The 20,674-nt window shown below is 40.1% G+C and overlaps 1 protein-coding gene and 1 long non-coding RNA gene across 6 annotated transcripts in view; one reads left to right on the forward strand and one right to left on the reverse strand.

Moving 5' to 3' along the window:
- Positions 1 to 12,238, reverse strand: part of LOC113947666 — a 29,947-nt gene extending 17,709 nt beyond the window's left edge. The window contains exons 1-2 of the long non-coding RNA XR_003527831.1: positions 12,169 to 12,238; positions 9,286 to 9,409 (exon numbers count right to left, since the gene is read on the reverse strand). This is a non-coding gene — a long non-coding RNA (uncharacterized LOC113947666). The remainder of the gene's footprint in view (positions 1 to 9,285; positions 9,410 to 12,168) is intronic.
- Positions 12,230 to 20,674, forward strand: part of CGNL1 (cingulin like 1) — a 58,650-nt gene continuing 50,205 nt past the window's right edge. For 2 of the 5 annotated variants that reach the window (XM_027644476.1, XM_027644479.1), the window contains exon 1: positions 12,230 to 12,351. The gene's annotated coding sequence lies outside the window, so the exon portion shown is untranslated. Of the gene's footprint in view, positions 12,352 to 13,048; positions 13,214 to 20,674 lie in introns of all 5 variants that reach the window. The other 3 variants (XM_027644478.1, XM_027644477.1, XM_027644480.1) reach the window with 3 other exon arrangements.

The following is a 20,674-nucleotide window of genomic DNA, read 5'->3' on the forward strand; positions in this document are numbered from 1 at the left end:
ACTTTTAACAGTGAATTAGTCCTAAAATCGCCTCTGAAAATCCTTAGATTTACACCTTAGAATTCAAAGTTCTGTTTTTATGGCAGATGCTACTTATACTCTCCTTCTGACATCAGAGGAGGAACATGGAAGAGGATGCTTTTGTTTGCACTGTTACTGCTCACAGTTCTAGGAGGGAATTGTATTTCCCACTGAAGTTTGGTGGATGTATCATGAATGATGAACATGGGCACCTGTGCTCTAAGGAAATCTTCTAAATGAAGATTCACCCTCATGGTTTGTACAGTTTCACAGATGTGCAGCTGGAGTAGAAGAGAGAGTAGAGGAAGGATTTGTCTTTCTCACAGTGAGTCTGCTTGGGGCCAAAAGCTGGCAGATTGGGAAAAGAAACTCGTGCATCTGGACAAGCCATATCAGAACAGAGAAGTGCTGAACTGACTCGAAAACAAGCACAAAAATCTGTGAAACAGATCTGATCTTTTGAAGAGGCAGTGCAGAGCAGCAGAAATGACAGAGCAGAGGGGCCACGCTGAAAACTCTGCAGTGCAAACTGACTGCACCATCAGCAGTCAGGGCAATGGGGAAACTCTGTGGATTGACAACAAATAAGCCGATCGGGCAAAATACACTCAGCTGCTTCACAGGTCCGCATGAGAACTTGGAGGAAGCTGAAACACAGAGCAGAGCCAGCTGGCTGTTCCTCGGGGTGGGCCTGCTGCCAGGCAGCTGCGACAGGGGGAGCCAGACTCGGTAGCCACCCCGTGATGACCTGGGCTACCCTGGGATTGACTGATATTCTTTACTAGGGAGGGAGAAGTTGAATACACTTTGTGAAAGTAGCCATAGATTTTGTTAATCTTTATTTAAAGATATCTATACAGTCCGTGTTCCACAGTCTCTTGTTTGTACTACAAAGTAATCAAGAGCAGAAGAACCTCTCAGTACAAGCACTAGAAAAAGCTTAATTCATTTTTCCCTCAGAGGGAAGTTGGAAATGAAACTCTAAGCAAGAGCTTTGAGACATGGTTATCTTGCCAAAAAGAATCATAGATAGATATTGAGACTGATCCCCTTTGCTGCCAATTTAGAAGTTTAGGTTTTGAGCCTCTGCTGTGATTTTTATTTTTTTTCAAATTTTCTAATGTGATAGATTGATTGTTTATTTTCTAAACATTTAATGCTTCCATTAACTCTCTAGCTTCACATATGGAAAAGTGTATGGCTGGATCTGGCTGGTCAGACTTTAAAGACTCATTTCAAAGACAGGCTAGCACTGATCATGAAGGAAGGCTGTCAGAGCCACTGCACAAGAACAGGTCAGCACATTCACAAAATGAGATATTTGTCTTTCTTCAAAGATTAGGGGTATCTCTTCGGTGAAGTGTTAGAAGATACATAAGTGCAAACATTGCCAGCTGCCCCTGCTAGTGCAACAAAACTAAACAAATATTTTCACTGTACCTCAGAAAAGAAACATCACTGATACCCACTACCACTCTCCTGTTTTGTTATGGGGTATTAAAAAATAGGCCAGTACAATATATATATATTAGGATGTCATCTCCTCACCTTCATGGGTTTCAGAAAGGAAAAGATGAGTATTTCCATATATTGTTTTTTCACTCCAGAGAAAAGAATGAAAATAATTTTCAGTACCCAGAGTGTCTGCACCTGGGGCCTAAACGAAGGGAAGTAGGTAAATAGTTCCAAGTAATTAATGTAATGGTTCAGAGGGGCCACAGAAGGAAAGGGGAGTTTCTCCAGTTTAAATGTTTGCATTCATGCTTTGCCTAAAGCAAAACAAGCTATCTGTCTTCTGGTTTGCATCTTCCCAATGAAAGCTTCCATTTGTCTTATTGTCATTCCAACATGTGCATCCTTCACAGCTTTCACTGTTTGAAATATCCAAGTATTGTACCATACAAGACTTTTTTTTTCCTGAGCTTTTAAGATTTTCTAGAATTGTAGAATGTGTTGTCAAAAGTGAACCAGCAAAGGCAGACTTGACTTAGAATGTGTTGGGTAACTTTTGTAAGTGGCTGCAGGTTAGAGGGTTTGCTGTGTAGCTGAGTCTCCAGCCCAGAATGAAGAGCATTCACTGCCTCTTTCCACGCTTCAGGGAAAGAGGATCCACCACAGAAATGACTCAAGTTGATAAATTACATCCAGACTGGCCATTCTAAAGAAAAGATGATGGTCTTGAGCTCCATCTGTTTCTGACATTCTGGTCCTTTAATGTGAGCTGCAGAGGTGTGAAAATCTACAAAATAAATTTCTGAACTTTCTTCCAGAGTTAAAAATTTATGCCAACCTTTTCTTAGAAAATGGGAGGAAAAGTACTGTCTGTTTTATCTAATAGCTCAGTGAATAGAGGATCAGCGATCAGAGGAAGTCTGTGTTCAAGTCTTGACTGTGTATAAGATCTGCATTTTTAACTTCCCATTTTAAGAACCTCAGTGTAAGGGATGTTTAAGGGAAACACTTCTAGTTTCTCCTAGGGAAGTGAAAACACTGCCCACCAGAAATACTGTGATAGAAAGAATGGAGCATGACTATTTATTTTAATAGCTTATGTACTTCACAAGGTCAGTGGAGGCCCAGGTTTTGTTTGGTCAAGTCACTACTTAGTACTAAATCCTGAGGAAGGAAAGCCCTATGAGACAAAATCCTTGTCTTTTCCATATCATTGCATTCCCCTATTAGAAGGTTCACAACAGAAATGTTTTCTACCAACAGGCCTCAGGCAGTAACATTTCTTCTGTTGAATAAGCCTTGCCTGATATGTGGGGATAGTTCATTTTGCTAGCTCTCACAGAGTTTCATGTGACTATTCACATGGCAAGCCTGCAGTCAGTTATAGGTAACCTAAAGTCCCCTTTGTATGACCTAATACACAAACATGTCAAGGGACATGCCCTAACCTGCAAGTTCTACTGATGAATTTGATGTGGAAGCTGGAGATTGGAACAGGAGAAGTTCATCTCATTAGAAGCCAGCAAACAGTTGTTAAGCTTGGTCTGTGCTTAAAAGGTTTCCTAATGTAGTGATCTTGGCAAAGTCTCCCTAAAATAGATGCTGCTGAAGTTGGCCAGAAAAGCTCACAGGGTTTCCCCAGGCAAACAAGCTGCACTGACTTCTATGCACTCATTTGGGCCCACAGCAGAGCTGCTGTAATATGAAGCAAAGAATCACAGCCTTTGTGACCCCCTGAATCCCCAATGAGTGATCACTGGGGAAAGTCTGATTTTCTGAGTTCACGTCTACAAGCACCTTCCCAGGGTAAGTACAAAAATCCAGCATGAGAAGCAGAGGAATTGTTGTCAAGAAAAGTTTGGATTGGGACCTTTACTATGAGACCCCTGCTCTGTCAGTCCTGGATGGGATGAGCTGTGATCTCTGACTGTCATGACTGTCAAGAAAAGCCTTTACCATGACTACACTACAACCTATTCAAGAAGAAGTGTAGTTTTGCTGTTGCAGTCATTTTTTTACAGTCATGTCAGTCAGAGATCACAGCTCATCCCATCCAGGACTGACAGAGCAGGGGTCTCATAGTAAAGGTCCTGACCTCAGAAACGTTAGCTCTACTTACACTGCTTTAAAATGGGCTCATTGCAATTCTGATTATTAAAACAAAATTCTTCTCTTTCTGAGGTTAATAGACTCTGCTGTCTCTGGAAAGAAGCAACATTTCTGAAGCATACAGAATTAACTCAATTGTTTCTTGGCTGTGCTGAGGGGAACATAAAATTTTATATTTAAAAAAAATATTGTATTGTTGAGGGAAAAGTATAGCAGGATAAATTTTGATTTAGTCTATTGTATCCAGGGTTTTTTTCACCCTTCTAATTCAGTTAAAGTATAAAAAAAACCCAGATAGCTTGGGAATATGGTGAAGCAATCAATAAAACTACAGACAAACCAAAGTAAAATACAGTTAAATCCTTCCCAACAGAATACCAGCACAATGTGGGAGCATCAACTTCATGTAACTAAAGAATTTTTTTGAATACTTAAATGGCTTCTTTGGAACAATAAGCTCTTCTCCAACTCTCAACGGCCTTGCAACTAAAAATATACCCTATTTAGTATTTCTTTCAACTTGTTTTAGAGCACATCAATAGTTTTCTCAGAAGATACTATCATTGTTTAGCAGAAACATACTTGCAAAAATAAACTAAATCCAGAAAAGTTTCCAGGGATGTTTTTGGATGCAAATGTGGATAGTGACTCTTGCCCATATCAAAAATAAAACACACGAGCTGTACAATGTTCTTTGCTAAATATAAACATCCTAACATTGATAAGCTTTACAGAAAAAGAAACCTTTGATTGCCATACATTATTAGCATCACCAGTATTTTAAGAGCACCCTCTACAGTCACAAAACACTAACCAAGGAAAGCTTTTCTTCCTAAAGAAAGCAGCATTAACTGAAATACCTTAAATATTCTGGGCCGACTCGTAATTAGGCTGGAAGCTTCTTCTCTTAAAACAATGGATGGTTGTGGGATCTGAAGTGGAAACCCATACAAGACACTGTTTATTTTCAAAGAAAAGCAAGGAAAAAACCATGATAAAAGCCAGGATGAACCAGTTTCCCTGAGTTCATCTAATCTGTTTGTTGGTGGTTTTAGATTCCAAAGTACCTTTTGTAAGAGTTGTGAAAAATTGAAGAGTTCTCAAGTACCTAGTTCACAAGTGGAACTCAAAAATTTAAAAAACCTTAATTTCCACTGAAATGTTTCTTACATACCTGTACATTCCAGTCTGTAAACAGCAAAACGTCTTCCTTGATTTTTGGGGTTTGGTTAAAATTTCCCATAAAGCACACAAGAATTCCTTCCTGGAGCTTCAAAGTGAGGAGAGACCTTCACACACTACTTCTTTTCAGCAACCTCTCAACTTCATGCAGACCCTTTCTATTGACCCCTGACATGATGCATCTGACACTGTGGGAGCATAACTCGTTGTTATTGCAGCATAACTTCTTTTTTAATAGGCTAAAAATCTTTCTTCTGTTGCTTATTTATTTTTTTAAATATACCAAGGATATACTTTTTCAGATAAAGAGAGTTGACTTTATTCTGCTATGGTTTACACCCTGCAAATGAGTAAAAAGGTCCATATCTGTTTGCTACCATCTTTTTTTTCCCCCTGAAAAACAAAAAGTAAAGGATTTCCAGGTAAGTCATTCATTTTCCACCCCTCTTCCTGGTATGTTCAGCCCTGAATAATTTTCCATGTTTAATTAATGAATAACTGTTTGTCATATTGAAATGAATAGGCTTGAAGAAGGCATTTTAAGTTAAACACATGCTTAACTGATGCAGCTTTCTGCATCAGTCCTGACCAAACAAACCTATAAATGCTGGAAATTCCAATCCCATAAAACCTGTCCTTCTTAACTTGTCTTTCTGGGTCTTGCCTAGACTTGCAAAGATACAGTTATTTTGTTAAGTCTTCAGTTCATCAGTAGTTAAGATACTGCAGGTGAATCAGGAGTGATGCTTTATCTTTAAAGGTGAAAGTTCAATATCTTTAAGTTGAATCCTAAAGTTTCCTATATTCTTACATAATACTCTTAACATTACTGAAATGTTTATATCTCTTCAACAATATTGCTTCACAAAACGATTTAAATGGGACTACTTCACCTGACTGAAAAAAGTGTCTAGAAATAAAAACAAATGTAAAAATATAATCCTTTTTTCCTGGTCTTTACTTTCAAGCTATTACCCAGATGTTTGTCAGAGGACCAAACTGTTAAAATTACTGTAGCCACCAAGTGGTGCTATTGCACCACAGCATAAAAGTGGCCACCACACGCTCAAACTCATTCCAGAGAAAGGGTTTGAATCGGGTACTGCTTTAGACTTCCACAAATATTTCTTTTTTTTGTCCAAAGCAGAAAAAACCCCAAAAACATTAAAAAATAAGAGATACATGTATGCCTATTAAAAAAAAAGAAAAGTTAATTTTTACATGGGATTGTGATGATTTTATCTCTGTTCCAGAAGTTTATGTTTGGGTTTAGACCCAACATTTCATCTCTCCAATAAAATAATTTTATTTCAGTGGGAATCAGGAGCCTAAATTCCTTCCTGGCAATTGGCCTTAGCTCTCAGCAAAGACACACATGTTTTTAAGGAAACTGAATATAAGATGCAATACCTGCAAATCCTCACGTGACAGAAAGGATTGACTGGTACAGTAAACTAAATAAAAATTTGTCCTGCTATACTTTTAATCAACAGTAGATTTTAAAACATGAAAAATAACAATTTTGTTCTTACATGCTGTCTTCCTTGATACACTAGGTATGTGTTAAATTGCCTGCATACCCTAAACCAAGATTATGTTTCATGTACATTATAAACAAAAGAAAGCTAATTAAATAAAGGTAAACTAAGATTTTAAATTAATATTTCTGAGAGATACAGAATATATTCTGCCTTCAGGACTCAACCCTTGGATGCCAATCTTACGAATGTAGACCTTAATTTTCCAGATACTTATGTGTTAGGTTTAAATATATCAATAACATGTACATTTGCTTAATGTTACACATGGATGTTATTTCAGGATAAGAGACAAGATTATTGAATTACTCAGAAAGTCTCTGTATTATCTTGCCCTGATACATGGTTTTGGTTTCAGCACAGCATTTTCTGTACTATTTTTGTGATTAAAAAGATTAGAAAGCATTGTTTGGTATAGATCTATATGTGCATGGAGCTCTACAATGTTCCAATACTGAGGGCATTATTAAAAACTAGAAAAAAGTAGTAGTTCTTGAGAGCTATGTGCATAAAGAGCATAGAAGCCATTTCATTTACTACATTACTATTTCTGTGATAAATGACTCAGAGTTTAAATCTGCAACGACTGCAACAATGCACCCTTTAATCTTTCTTCAAATAAATACATTGACAATGCCAACAAATCACTAACTTTATGTTTTTGTGGAAATAGAGGCTCAGGCTATGCTACTCTTAAAACATCAGTTTGTTCCTGCAGACAGGGCACAGCCAAATCCCAGGAGAATGGACTTCCCAAGGAGAGCCACATGGAGCACAGCAGAGCAGGTAAAAGCTATAATGGGACCTGGAAGTTTAATGTGGATGCACTTGGTAGTACCTGGGATTCCTGCAGGCTCTTCTTGGAAAAAACCTCCTTTTGTCATTGCTAAGATTACTTGAATAAGACTAGTGGGAGCAAGACTGTGTCATTAAGGTGAGGGAAGAAACGTGGATACAGCCAAAAATTGTCCAAGGAGAAGAATGGGAGCTCAGAAAGCCTTGCCATGGTTAGTTATAGGACAGTGTCCAAAATCTTTCACTAAAGTTCATATTAGGATTAATTATTCAATTAATTACTAGACAATGTATTATTTGTTAAATGAATATTGAAACTATCATATTATTTGTGATCAAACTTTGTGTTGTGTACATTTTCCCCTCAACAGCTGTTAAAGTCAGTGGTACCTTCTCCTCATCTCACTTTGCACCTTTGAATATTGTATCTCACTCTTGATTTCTACAAAAGTAAGGTTAATAATTGTACATCATTACATAATAATCATATCATTACATTCAGCAGGAGTATCTGTAAACTCGAGCTCACAAAAATGAAATTAAATTCCATAGAAGAGAAGTTTCAATTTAAATCTTCATCTCCTAACTCCTTCCTTACCATGCATTAGCTAGTATAAAGTAAACCCCGGGTATTTTTCATTGTTGAAGACACCTGAAAATATGAATCTCTCAGTTTACAATTTAATCTGTCCCTTTATACATTTTATTTGCCAGGCCTTCTCTCCTGCCATGTCAATATGTTCTGGAATATATGGCCAGGCCTGATGGGTGGGATTATTCAGGCTGGTTTAGAGCACACTGTGTGCTTGGGTTAGAGACAGAGGGAACCCCGTGCCCTGGGTTCTGTCAGCAGTGCCCAGTGTTTGACAGCTGTACTTGGGAGAAGAGAGAAATGGGACAAGTGTAAAAGATGGGCTACCCCCAAAAAGAAAGAAAGACGGAGGGAGGAAGAGACAGAGGAGAGGAAGAGAGAGGAGAGAGAGAAAAACCACTGTGAAAATATGGGGAAAAATACAAGCAAGGTGGAAAATGAAGGGTCTCCTTTTTTGGTTAGTTGTCTATTGAGGAACAACCAGAGATCATCCATTAAAAAGCATCTGATCAGAGTGTACAATTACATTTCTTCAAATACTCCAAATCCTTCTCTGAAAGTAAATTTTCACCACAGTGAATTTAATATTTAAAATAGAACTGTTCCTTGGTGTTCTGTGATAGCCAAAGTGGTCTGGTTTTTATAAAAGGGTACTTTCCCATGCTCATATAACTCTAAAGTGCTTTACATTTATTAAAATGGTTGCGATACAGATCCAATTTTACAGATATAATTTTAGAATCAACTCTGTAAATATTCTGCTTAAGATAAAATGTTTTGAGAAACAAATCAGTAAAAATAACAGTAGAGACTAGAAAGAAAACCTGAATTTTGAAGATTGCTTCTTGAAAGAAGAAATAGATAAAAATGTCTGTTCAACAGCTTACTGAATACAGTAGTAACAGGGATAACCATTATTTCTTAAGCAAGAGACATCTATAATCTTTTATAATAAAGAAAATTTGCAACATGTATTGTAAAACATGAGTCAGAAGCAGTGTTTCAATGAAATTATATACCTTGAGAAAGACTTATTTTTTTTCCTACTGTTCACTGTGATTATTGGATTAGATCCTTTCCTGAAAGGAAATCAGGGACTATAATAAAGTGTCAAAATTCAATTTAACGTGTAGTGGAATAGCAGAGAGAGAGATGCATCCTGCTAGGAGCCAAGCACAGCACTAAGAGGCCAAGCTTTCACCACAGCCTAACTCAGTGCAAGGGGAGAGCTGAATTTAGGAGTGCTGTTCAGTTCCCGAGGTGTGCTGGAGCAGCTGGAATTAATCTACAGCACAAACTGCTGGGCATTACTGTTTGGTTTTGCTTTAGCTGCAAACTCCATTTTGTATTGTCTTTCCCAACTGCCTGATAATACACTGCCTGGACAGAGAAACATTAATCACAGTGTCGAGCCAGTCTTGGGAACAAGGACCAAAACCTTAATTTACAGGCGAGGAAAAGAAAAATAAGTGGATGAGGGGTGGGAAGGGAAATGCAGCCTGCACTGAGATGATATTCTGTGCATGACCTAACTCTGTCCTCAGTGCAATTTTAGCTTATTGCTGGGTTTGTATACATTCCTTCAAAAATTCTTACCTCACTGGATAACCTTGTACTTTTGCAGTATTCCAGCTGGACTGTGGCTCTTAGGGAGTCCTCCTGTTTGTAGCATTAGTACATCAAGTACTTGTAAAACTCAGGTTCAGAACATGCCAGAGATCTGTAAGAAAGGATTTGACAAAATGTTTGATTTAAACTACAGTTTTAATGAAAAATTAAATGTTCAAAGGCTCAAAGTAAACTTTCCTCTATCCAAGTGTAGGACAGAGCTTTGAGTCAAAATCCAGTCAAAATTCTCCTTTCCAGTCTCGGATGCTCACAGCCAATACAAGAGTTTTAGCAATTGTGCTGGTCTCACTTTTTTCCCTTCCCCCCCACTTTAATAAAAAAAAAAAGTGAATGAAATTTAAAAAAAAAGAAAGAAAAATGCCTTGGTTTAATTACTATATGAAACATTTTTTCTGAGACTCAATACTGAACAAAAGAACAGTTTTCTGAGCAATTTAATGCTGAGCATGCCAGATAGCAACTGAATTGTCTCTTGAGCTGTTATCTGAGAGGTACATCATGACAAAAAAATAATTATAGGCTACATAATAATTACCAGTAGTCATTATAGCCTGGTGGTTTTAGCAAGAACTGAATCTTACTTTTTTCTGGTTTGTTTCTAAATGCAATGGAAATGTGTTACTGTACAGCATCACTTATTAACACTGTTTTAATTAACCTCTAACAATAACCTGAAAATTACAGGTGTATACAACTCTTTAATGAAGCATTTTGTTTTCTATTTAGTGCAATTCCTTCACAAGTTACAAAACTACAATATGAGGCTGAACAAAGTGTCAGCATGTTTCTTAACACTTTAATTGGAATAAAATACAGTCATATATACAAATGTCTGTGAGTTCAACTGAAACTTTGCCACATAACTCATGTAGTAACTGAGAGAAAAAAAGTTTAATTACTTTATTTTCCATTCATTGTTTCCCAGTTTTATCAGCTGGGGGGGTGTATGACCTTCATGTGCTTTCTGAAAACTACAGTGAAAGGAGCTAAGCAAACTTTCACTTAAACATTACACATTTTTACTTAACCTTACATCTTTTACTTAAACAGCTCCAAGACTAGTTATGGACTGGTTATGTGAAAAAATGCATATGAAAAACAAATGTTAAATGTCAAAGTATGTAAAAAATCAAGATGGCAGCACAAGTTTGGGCTGTTCTGTCTCATGAATATTTTTTTGACAAGACAAGGGCCATAAAAATCCGCACATCTGTGACTTTCCTCCCAACAACCATTTTGAGGGAGAATCAACTTAATACATTGTATAGAGGTGCATATTTCCACAACAGAAGTCCTTATAGATGCTGTCACACCTAATACTTCCCTCCTGTTAGCAAACATATGCCATATGTCTGCAAACAACTCACTGGTTTCCTCTCTAGAACTGTTTATAATTTGTCCAATTCCCACAGTTTAGAGTTCTTTCTACTGATTAACCATCAGTATAGTATTTGATCACAAGCAATTGCTGTCAGGCACTCTTCTCTGTCTCTTTATTTTGCTTTTGACTGTTTCTTGCAGCAGTCAATAGATCCTTATGAAATACTGACTTGGAATACTACTGAAATACATGTCCTTAAAATTCTTAGAATGCACTTTGTTTTCTGATGTATTTTTCCCCACCATAGAACCCAAAACTGGATGCAGTGCCCCAGTGGTGTTAATATTGATGTTTTATTTGGAATAGCTCCTTATCTAGTTGAACCTCTTACCTCTTCTGTTTATACGTTCTAAGACAGAGGTATTCTTTACAGAATATCTATAAAATGATATTATATATAATTTTATATACATTCCATATATATACATATACACACGTGTTTGCTAATTGGGCTTATTTTGACAGACGTAGCAGGTAGCAGAGTAGCTCTGACAGAAATTTGAGCAGTGACCTCCAGTGCTACTGGTTTTGAAAAGAGGATGTTTGCCTATCCCTACTCCTCGTATAGAACATCTCTGACATGGTTTTCATGGCTCGTATACCAAATTCTTCCTTCTCACGTTCACTGCATTTTTCTGTTGTAGATAGGGATCTATCATATTTTGTTGTGTTTGTTTCCCCGTAAATACACTGTAACCTTTTTTCTGACAGTGCCCTTTGGTTTTTATGTGGCTCAGAGCTTGAGAACAGATTTCTGAGCATGGAAAAAAATTATCTGAGGCCCAATTCTTGTGACGTGGTTGTAGACACTGCATTTTTTTTTTTTTTGGATAACATTTGTAAACCACAAGTCCTTAGCACCTTCCTTTCCTCCTCTCATGGATCAGGGGAGAGAGATGCTGCAGTACGGCAGCACTTCAGTTCTCACTACACGCGTAGAGTATTTTGGAATCACCTTGTGATATTTCCAGTGCAGCTGCAGACACTGTGGAAATCACCCGGAGTGCTGAAGGCAGCCTAGGTGTGCCCAGGGGTACCCGTGACGCCGCTCTGGGAGCACTGCCCTGTTCGCTCCGGCCGGGCTCCCTCAGCGCTTCCCTCACCTCCTCCTCCTCCTCCTCCTCCCGGCCAGCGCCGCGCCCGCCCTGCCCCGTCCCTGTGCTGCCTCAGCCCTTCCCGCCGCGGCGGGAGCCCCGCCAGCCGCCTCCGCACGGCGAGGGAAAACAAACCCGGCTGTCAGGCGGCCTCCACCGACAGCGCGCGGGTTTCTTCCTCGGCGGGTTGTTGTGGTCACCCCGCTCCGTCCCGGCGCGGTTCGCCGCAGCCCGAGCTGAAGAGGCGCCGGGCGCCCTCCCCTCCCTGTGCGGGCTATAGGTGTCTGTCGGGGAGGTCCCGGCGCGCCGCGCTCCCCCTCACGCAGAGCAAAGGCCGCAGGCGGGCTACAAAGCGGCGGTAAGCCCCGGACTCACCTGCGGGAGTGCCCCCCGCCTGGCTCCTCCCCGGCCCGGCCCCGGCGCCCCCTCCCCCGCTGGAGGGGCGGGCAGTCCGCTCTCGGCTCCGGCGGCGAGCGCGGCTGGCGGGGTGGCGGAGAGAGTGGCACGGAGTTGGTGGGGATCTCCCTGAGAGAGAGCGAGAGACGCGGCCCGGGACGGGTGAGGAGAGCGGCGGCGGGCGGTCTGGGGGCTGAGGGGGGCACGGCGTCGCTCGGCTCTCCCCGCGGCGGCCGGGCGGGCACGGGGTCGGTGGCCGCGCGGGGCTGCCGCTCTCGGCTGTGGGGGCGGCTCCTGAGGCGCCCCGGGTCGCTGCTTCCCTCTACTCCGTTAAACACGCGCATTCCCAAAGGCCGAGGGTGCCGGGCCCTCCCGGGGGCGAGGAGGAAGCAGCGCGGCTGTCCCCGCACGCCCGGGGAGCCGCTGGAGCAGCGCCGGGGCAGCGCTTCCCCCGGGCGCTCCTCGGGGCTGCGCTGGCGAAGCGGCGGCGGGGCCGCCCCGGGGCGGGCGGGCTGAGCGGCGGAGGGGAGAGGGCGCTGCGGGAGAGCGGACTCCGGTGAGACACGAGTCTGCTTTCCTTTCTCCTGGGGGCTGTCAGGAGCGGGGTTCTGCCCCCGAGCGGCTGCCCCGGAGCCGCAGCTGGAGGTGCCGCTGCCGGCCCCGGGTTCCAGGTGGGCGGGCGCGGCCGGAGCCCCCGCGGGGCGCCAGGACCGCCTGCCCGCACGCATTCCTCCGGGAATTCCTGGCATTCCTGGGCTCAGGGCACTCTTGACTTCTTCATCTGCCTTTTATTCAGCAAATTAGCGTTTTGGGTTTTTTCTTGTTTGTTTTTTTGTTTTTTTTTTTTTTTTTGCGAAAGGGTGTGTCCGCGTTGTGTGTGTTCCCTTCTTCATGGGAAAAGCTTAGAACGGCAGTTCTGCCATTTGTTCTTCTTCCCAATTAACTTTGCATCTGATATAATTTATATCCTTCCCATTTGATGACAACTTTATGGGGAGATCAGTACTGCGATATAACTTTTGTGGTGAGTTTGCATGAACGTTTGCAGTTGACAGAAGAATAGTTGTTGCAGCTTTTATCTTTCTCCTGTTTTTAGCATGTAAATATTTTTTTTTAAATTACTGCAATGTACATTGAATAATTGTCAAAATAGAAATAATAGAAACCTATTCTCGAAAGTTGTTCTATTTTTCTGAACATCTACACTATGTTTAACTCGCTTGGACTCATAAAAGTGAATCCTGGAGGTGAATCAGAAAGCCCCTGGAATATCCTGATTTGTGGCACATCCGTGGGAATTTGATGGATTTGGTGTCTGACGCTTATGCTGACAACTGTCACATGTCTCATAGTTATAAATCTCTTTCATGGCTGACTCTAACAGAACTTTAAAACCTGTATAAAAATATAATTAAAATGGCAAAACCAAACCACTCTTTACTTTTTAAAGGTGCTTTGTAAGAACTTGTTTGACTCGCAATTATATTTTCTAGAAGTGTCAGTTGTTGAATTGTCTTGGTTTATTTCTCATGTTAGACCCAGAATAAAACTGCTTATGCTCACAGTGTGTACTGAGCCAGATGTGGTTACTGCTGATTAATGTAAAAGCGTACCAAGTTGCTGTAAGCTTTTTTTTTTCTTAATAATTATAGTGTTAGTTTGAATTTGGGTCCTTTCTTTTGGAAAAATATTATAAATAGGAATGAAAGTTTTTCATACAGTATTGAAGCATACCATTAACAGTGTAATAAGCAGCGTGTTTTACAAAGGAGATGAAGTTTGTCATGTAATGAAAGGCAATTACACTGCTTTTTAATGTATACACAGCTACACTTTTTAAACAGAAAACTCTGTAAAATAAGAAAGCAATGCTTCAAATTTTTATTAAAATTTTCTTAGGTTATTAAGATAATCTTTCACGTAAGAGGAGGTAATTGTTAGTAGCAGATAGTTTTTCGGTTTAATATTCATATTTTTTTTTATAATTAATCTGTGATAAAAAATGCATTGCTTCAAATGAAGTATGCTACAAAGGGACTGATATTTTTATGTGTATGTATTTACAGTGTAGAGGTGTTTCTGAAATATGTTAATCATAGGAAAAGTATTCCTAGTTGGTTTACATACACCTTGAGTTGCAGCTGCCATTAACTGTTTCTAAATCCCACTACAATGCAAATACACATTAGAAGGGATTATTTTAGCAAACATAACTAGTGTTAGGACAGTAATGAAAAGCCAGGCTTTATCATTGCTAACCTCTTTGGCTACAGAATTTGCAGGGACATTCTAAAGAGCCTGTCTGCTCCAGCAATGTATCACACATCTGGCTTGGGGTTTTTTCATTCTCAGTATCTGACTTAGTTGCATTTTGCTTTTAAATCTAATGAATGGGATGACTGCTTGGGCTGTCTGAATTGCCTCCAAGTAAACCAGCTGATTTTAATTTCTGTTAATGGCATCATTGGATCTCCCTGTTGGTAGTAAAATGTCTCGAAATGTCTTGAAATCCCCTAAGTGTAGGGGATGTGGAATTTAATTCACTGCAAAAATACACAGGTATATCCTGTGTAAGAAGGATGACAAAGGTGCAGGAAAGAATTGGTGACAGTTCCTTCTTCTGGTTTACATTGTGTAATAGGAAGTTGATCTTTCTGGGAGTATTGGTGAAACTGGTTTGTCGGGGTTCTGCAGTGTCATCTGAAGTGGGTAGGTGAAATGGCATGACCTCAAATGTGAATTCTTAAATCTTTTGTCATGGAGCAGTTCAGGATAAACGTGTGCAAGGAGTTGTTCAGCCTGGACCATAGTGGGCAGGTTATTATTTAAAAATAACTACTTAAGTACTTTGAGGCCAAATAGTTCTGCCAATGTCAGAAATTCAAAGTAGACCATCCCAGTTTCATTCTGTAGTCTGCTGTTTTACCATTTATGCTTTTTGAAGTCATAGTGGTGATAATGTCATTATTATATGGCCTTTCTATTATGGAGGTAACCTGAAAATGTGTGTATTAATATCAAGCACATGACTGATTATGCAAAGCAATGTTCAGCCTGTGGCAGCATCTACCTGTGTTGTTCGAAGGGAACCAGCAAGAATCTGGTCAGGATCAGTGATAGAAAGAGATTTCTGAGAAATGGCAATGAACAATAAAATAATGGGGCATTTTTTTCACTTCTGCACCCTCTGAGTGCAACTCTGAACGGCAGCAGAAATGTTGCATCTACCTGCTGCCTACTTCTCATGTGTTCAGATAAGGCAGGTTAAAGAAATTTGTGTTTATTCTTCTGTCTGTCCCCCTTCTCCTTCCTTTTTTAGTGGTAGGAGGAGGTTATCATCTACCTGATCAGTTCAGAGAGACCATTCAGAGCCAGGCTTTGCAAAGCATTACCTATTTACAATATCGAGATTAACGACTGGCTTGAATGGCCAGGATGAAGTGAAGATGTTAGAATTCCTCCTGTTTTGTTGCCGGGTCTCAACAAACTGCATGCTGAGGAAGATGGTACAGACTTCATGCATCCTGAACTTAGGTTCGGCAGTTTTACAACTTTTTAAATAAAAACCTCGAATGGTGTGTTGGTAGGATGTGCAAAAACCCCAAAAAGGGTTGTTTTTTGGTCTTTTTTTGCTATTTTTATTCTTAATTGGCAGAATGGAGAATCTGCCCACTGAGAACACTCCATTACCAGGTTATTGTGTGAGGGAAAGTGCTTTACGCGTTCATGGAATGTTTATTCCAGGCATGTTTATCTGGAAACATTAACACATTTCAGAAACTGCTTTGACCTTGACTCTCTGAGTGGTGTTAGATTAAAATGGTAATACGTTTCAGGATAGCCAAGTGTGAAAATTTAATGTTTAAACCTGAGAAATGAACATGTTAGGAATGTATGTACTGAAGATTTAGTGGAGTGGTAGTCATGGAGTCACCACTGTTTGGGATTAGAGTGCAGTGTATTTGTTGTGGTCTTGTAGCATCTTTGCCAACAGAGCTGGCAGCCTCCTTGAAGGAGTTTCTCCAAATGTAGGCTTATAACCTTCCATTTTATGTGAAATAGAGTGGATGACAAAATCCATAGCCGAACATGTGAATGCCACTAAATTTTTAGGCAAATTAACTGTTTTAAATTAAATGGGTTCGTCTTTTGTGTTTATGAGATTCGTTAACCAGGTTGACAGTATGAGATTTAAAATCAGTGTTCTGTAAGAACCTTTTGAAGATCTACTTGATTTTGGTAAAGACAGAGAGCGATGAGGAATAAATGTGATTGGAGAAACATCTCAGAAAGCACTTAGACTTCAAAAAAACATCGGGGAGATTGGTAAGACTGGGAGATGCCTCAATTATTACCACAATGGCCCTTTTTTGTGAGGGTCCCCAGGCGTGCAAGAGTCATTACCATTCAAATAGCTACGTGACTCTCTGAGTCTGAGCATGACAAGATTTTTACTCCGGGCATTTGCAGCACTTCATAATACTTTAGTTGCATGTACATTACACACACTGTTTAAAAGGAGCCAAAATGTGGATGTGGAAACTAAATACAGTATGGAAAGGAGATGCATTGTCTGAGCTGCCCGTGCTTACATATTTACGTATGTGCTTATGTATTTCTGTGCATGTGTGTACAGAAACTCTCATAGACACTTGCAGAAGCCTGATTAGTATTTACCAGCCATTAGGAATGTTTTAACCCCATTTTAAATTCTATTGAAAGATCTCTGAGAGCTGCTGAAGTTTATTAGAATGACAGATGTATTTCAGGTACATAAACTCAGGTACATAAACACACGTACAAGTGGGTAGTTATTTGTGTTCTGTTTCATCATAAAGCAAAATGTGGAAGTGGTGGGGAAAATTTAAGCTTTTATAGAGAGATGGTGCGTGTTTTCAGTGATGTGATTAAAGCTCAGAATATTTTGAGGCCTTGTTGAAATTGGTAATGGGTTGGGCTATCCCTCATACCCTCATTTGCACACCATTAGCTGTTATACGCAGGGAGCAAATGTTTGGCAGTAGCAGCCTTTATTTAGAAGAACAATGGCATGTAATGTTACATTATAATTCCACAAACACTTCAAGCTTCATAAAGAAGCAGCCCTACCTCTCTCATTTCCCCCCAGTAATTAACGCTATTGCAGTGTGAAGGTGAGAAGTGGGAGCTGGTTAAACCTGTGCTCAGTGTGCGGGCAGGGCCCACGCTGCCAACACTGACCTCAGAGGCTTTGTAAGCCCTGCTGAGCGCTGCAGCTCGTGGCGCTGCAGTGCAGCACACTGGGAAGCTCCTTTGCTCTGTGGAGTTTTGCAGCCTCTCCTCTGCTCAGCTCATGTCTCAGACAGAGCGCGATGATATCATCTTGTCTGGTGGTGCCTGGGCTCAGGGCCTGCAGTCCTGGCTGCATATTTAAGTTGGAAAACGCATGGTTGAGTTAGTTGAAAGAAACCAGATGGGTGTGAAGCCAAGTGTTTAAAGAATACAATGTAATTAAGACAAAGTTTAACAATAGAAAAGTGGGAGGCATAACTAGCTTGAATACACATGAAGCTGTGGCCTTATGTGGGCTGTGTAAATAGACTCCTGCAGCCTCTTTTACATGTCGTTTTTGTACTCAAATACTGGCATCTCCATAGGGATTAACCGGGTTCTGTGTCTCTTCATATAGGTGAGACCTTGGTCTTTGCAAGCAGTTGAGCTCGTACAGTTCCTCATTAATTTTATTGAGGAATAACTTATGCATATATGATCAAGGTTATGCTGATTGCATCTGTTGTGTTGCTGTAATTCCTGTAGACAAGATTATATTTTGGGGTGGGAATAGTGAGAAGAAAGTTCAATGAAATGCCACGTTTAAGGTGAAGGAATAATTTCTGGGGTAAGGAACCTTTTATTATTTATTGATCTGTTTATGTTAGATAGTATTGCAAATAAATTTGTGGTTTTGAAGCACTCCCAAAACTTTTTAACAAAGGTTGCCCTAACTCTCTGTCTTCATTTCTTTGAGAAGGGCTTTTTAAGAGACTCTTAACAAACTTGAGATTTTTTGCTCAAGCCTCTAAAAATATGAACAGGATACTCTTTTCGATTGAAACAATAATGATATTATTGGGATGTATGAAGATAATTTCCTTTGGAACAAAGTACAGTTTCTAACACTGACAATGGGAGGAAAATGTAGTGAATCAACACAGAATCTCTTGTGCAGTGAGTGTAATCCTGTCAGATGTTTGGATACAAACCAGCTATTGTCTTTGAAATCACAAACTGCTTTTAGAATGAGTAAGTGTTCTTGTGTCAGCTGTTGTTTCTGTCAGTACTTCAACGGAGAGGAACATTTAGAATTTGATGAACTAAGAGAAAGTATATAAAATAAAATTTCCTCTGAGTGACTTTATTACTCTTTTTTTCTTGATTTTAACCTTCTCCTTTGCAGGTTCATAAAAATGAAGGAAACCTGAGCGTGGTTGTCTCACGTGTATATAATTAACTCTGTGCTAAGTGTTTATAAGGTTTTGGTGTTCACTTACTTTTTGTATTTGAAGTTTATAAATGTTAATTGTAGTGCACTACAGTCGAGATACTTAAAGGGCAAGTAGATAACCCCAGTAACTGGACTTCCTTTTAGTGGCAAAAAAGAACTTGTGCAGGTGTATCTGAGCCTGTCTGGGAGATGAAACAGTATCATGGCACAAGGACACACGCAGGTATTTGTGTCCACATAGAGCTTGTACCAAAGTAACTATTAATAAACAAATGTAACTCTCCATCTCCCTCCAGTGACTTGGGTCACAATATACAGGACCTGGGACTGGTCACTACAGATGACATGAATTAGTTTCTTAGAACTGTATTATGGATGCAGGTTGACTTCTATTTTAGTATACTTTTAATGTTGCCTTTTTTTGGTCTCTGGTTCCCTTTTGTTTATGATTTGGGAGAATCTGGAAACGAACTATTTCAATAAAGAACAAGAGAGCTTTTTCATAATGATACAAAGTATATGTGATGCAGTATATATAATATAGTTTAGAATATCCCATGAGAAATTTGGGGGTTTCTTAGTATTTTCATCATTAACAAAAATTAAGGTTTTAATTTCCACTCACTAAGCAAGGTTAGTAGGTCATGTGTTATTTCCTTTGGGGATAAATCCTGTAAAATTGCTACATGAATTCATACATAGCAGATAAAGAAAACTGGATATATGTATTATGTCCTTGTTTTCAATAAAACTTTGACAATTTATGAGACCTGAGGATCTGCCAAAATATCTTGTTGACTTACAGCCATTGAAGCAGATTTTAATTTTGAAAAAAAACCAAAACCCAAGCAATAAATAAACCAACAAAACCTGCTGCATGTCACACAGCTCCAGTACTTGGCTGATCTGTCACATACTTTCATAGGACTAACAAGATGTTTTACATTTCAGACACTGAGACTTCCTTACACACAACAATTTCCAGCCAGAGGGAGTCTGAACCATGTTGTGAGCAAGTGAACAGTATCTTTTGCTCTAAGTGCTTTTAATGGCTCTCTCCACGGACAGTCTTTATTAAATACAATCCTCTTCCTGTCCTTGGAAAGGTGGCTACTAATGTTCTATTTTATTGGCTGCGTGTCTGAATAATGTTGTTTAGTATTTGGGCAGAACTGAAGCTGAAATGCTCATTTCTAAGGCAGCAAACCCAAAGACTGTGCACTTTGCTATACTGTGTTTCAGGAGAAATTGATAAAATAATATCTGTAATCCATGCTAACTGAAGCATGACTGTTTGTTTCCACTAATACCTAAGGGAAGAAAAGCATTATTTTGAATTTTCATCCTGCAGGAAGTTCTTACTTCTCATCCCTAGTCCGCCACGTGAAATCAGAACAGAGAATAGTATTTTTCACAGAACAGAAATGAAAGTAATTGATTCAGAAGCGTTGAAATACTTCCTACAAAAATGCATTACTGTGATGGAATGCTTCCCTCTGTGGGTCAGTGTTTGTGGCTGGACCTCATTTTCCATTATGCACCCAAAGGTGTATGACTACCATGGCTAATCACAACTTGGTCAAAGGAAAAAAACTCATGTTGCATTTCTGGAAAGCACAGACCTACACAGCTTCTGGTGTGGAGGCTGGAATTACTGCTTTCAAAGGGAGGTTTGAGTGACCCACTTGCACTGTGGGTGTGTGGTCCTGCAGCATTTGCTTTTCCCCCTGGGCCCCGTGCACGCCTCGGCCTGGCAGGGGGTGTGAATGTTGTGGCAAAGCAGTGCAGGTTGGGTTTGCAGGTTGGGTTTGCAAGGTTGGGTTTGCAAGGTTGGGTTTGCAAGGTTGGGTTTGCAAGGTTGGGTTTGCAGGGTTGGGTTTGCAGGGTTGGGTTTGCAGGGTTGGGTTTGCAAGGTTGGGTTTGCAAGGTTGGGTTTGCAAGGTTGGGTTTGCAGGGTTGGGTTTGCAGGGTTGGGTTTGCAAGGTTGGGTTTGCAGGGTTG

This window comes from Corapipo altera, unplaced genomic scaffold, assembly GCF_003945725.1.
Source record: "Corapipo altera isolate COAL_440 unplaced genomic scaffold, ASM394572v1 50, whole genome shotgun sequence".
Taxonomy (NCBI): Eukaryota; Metazoa; Chordata; class Aves; order Passeriformes; family Pipridae; genus Corapipo; species Corapipo altera.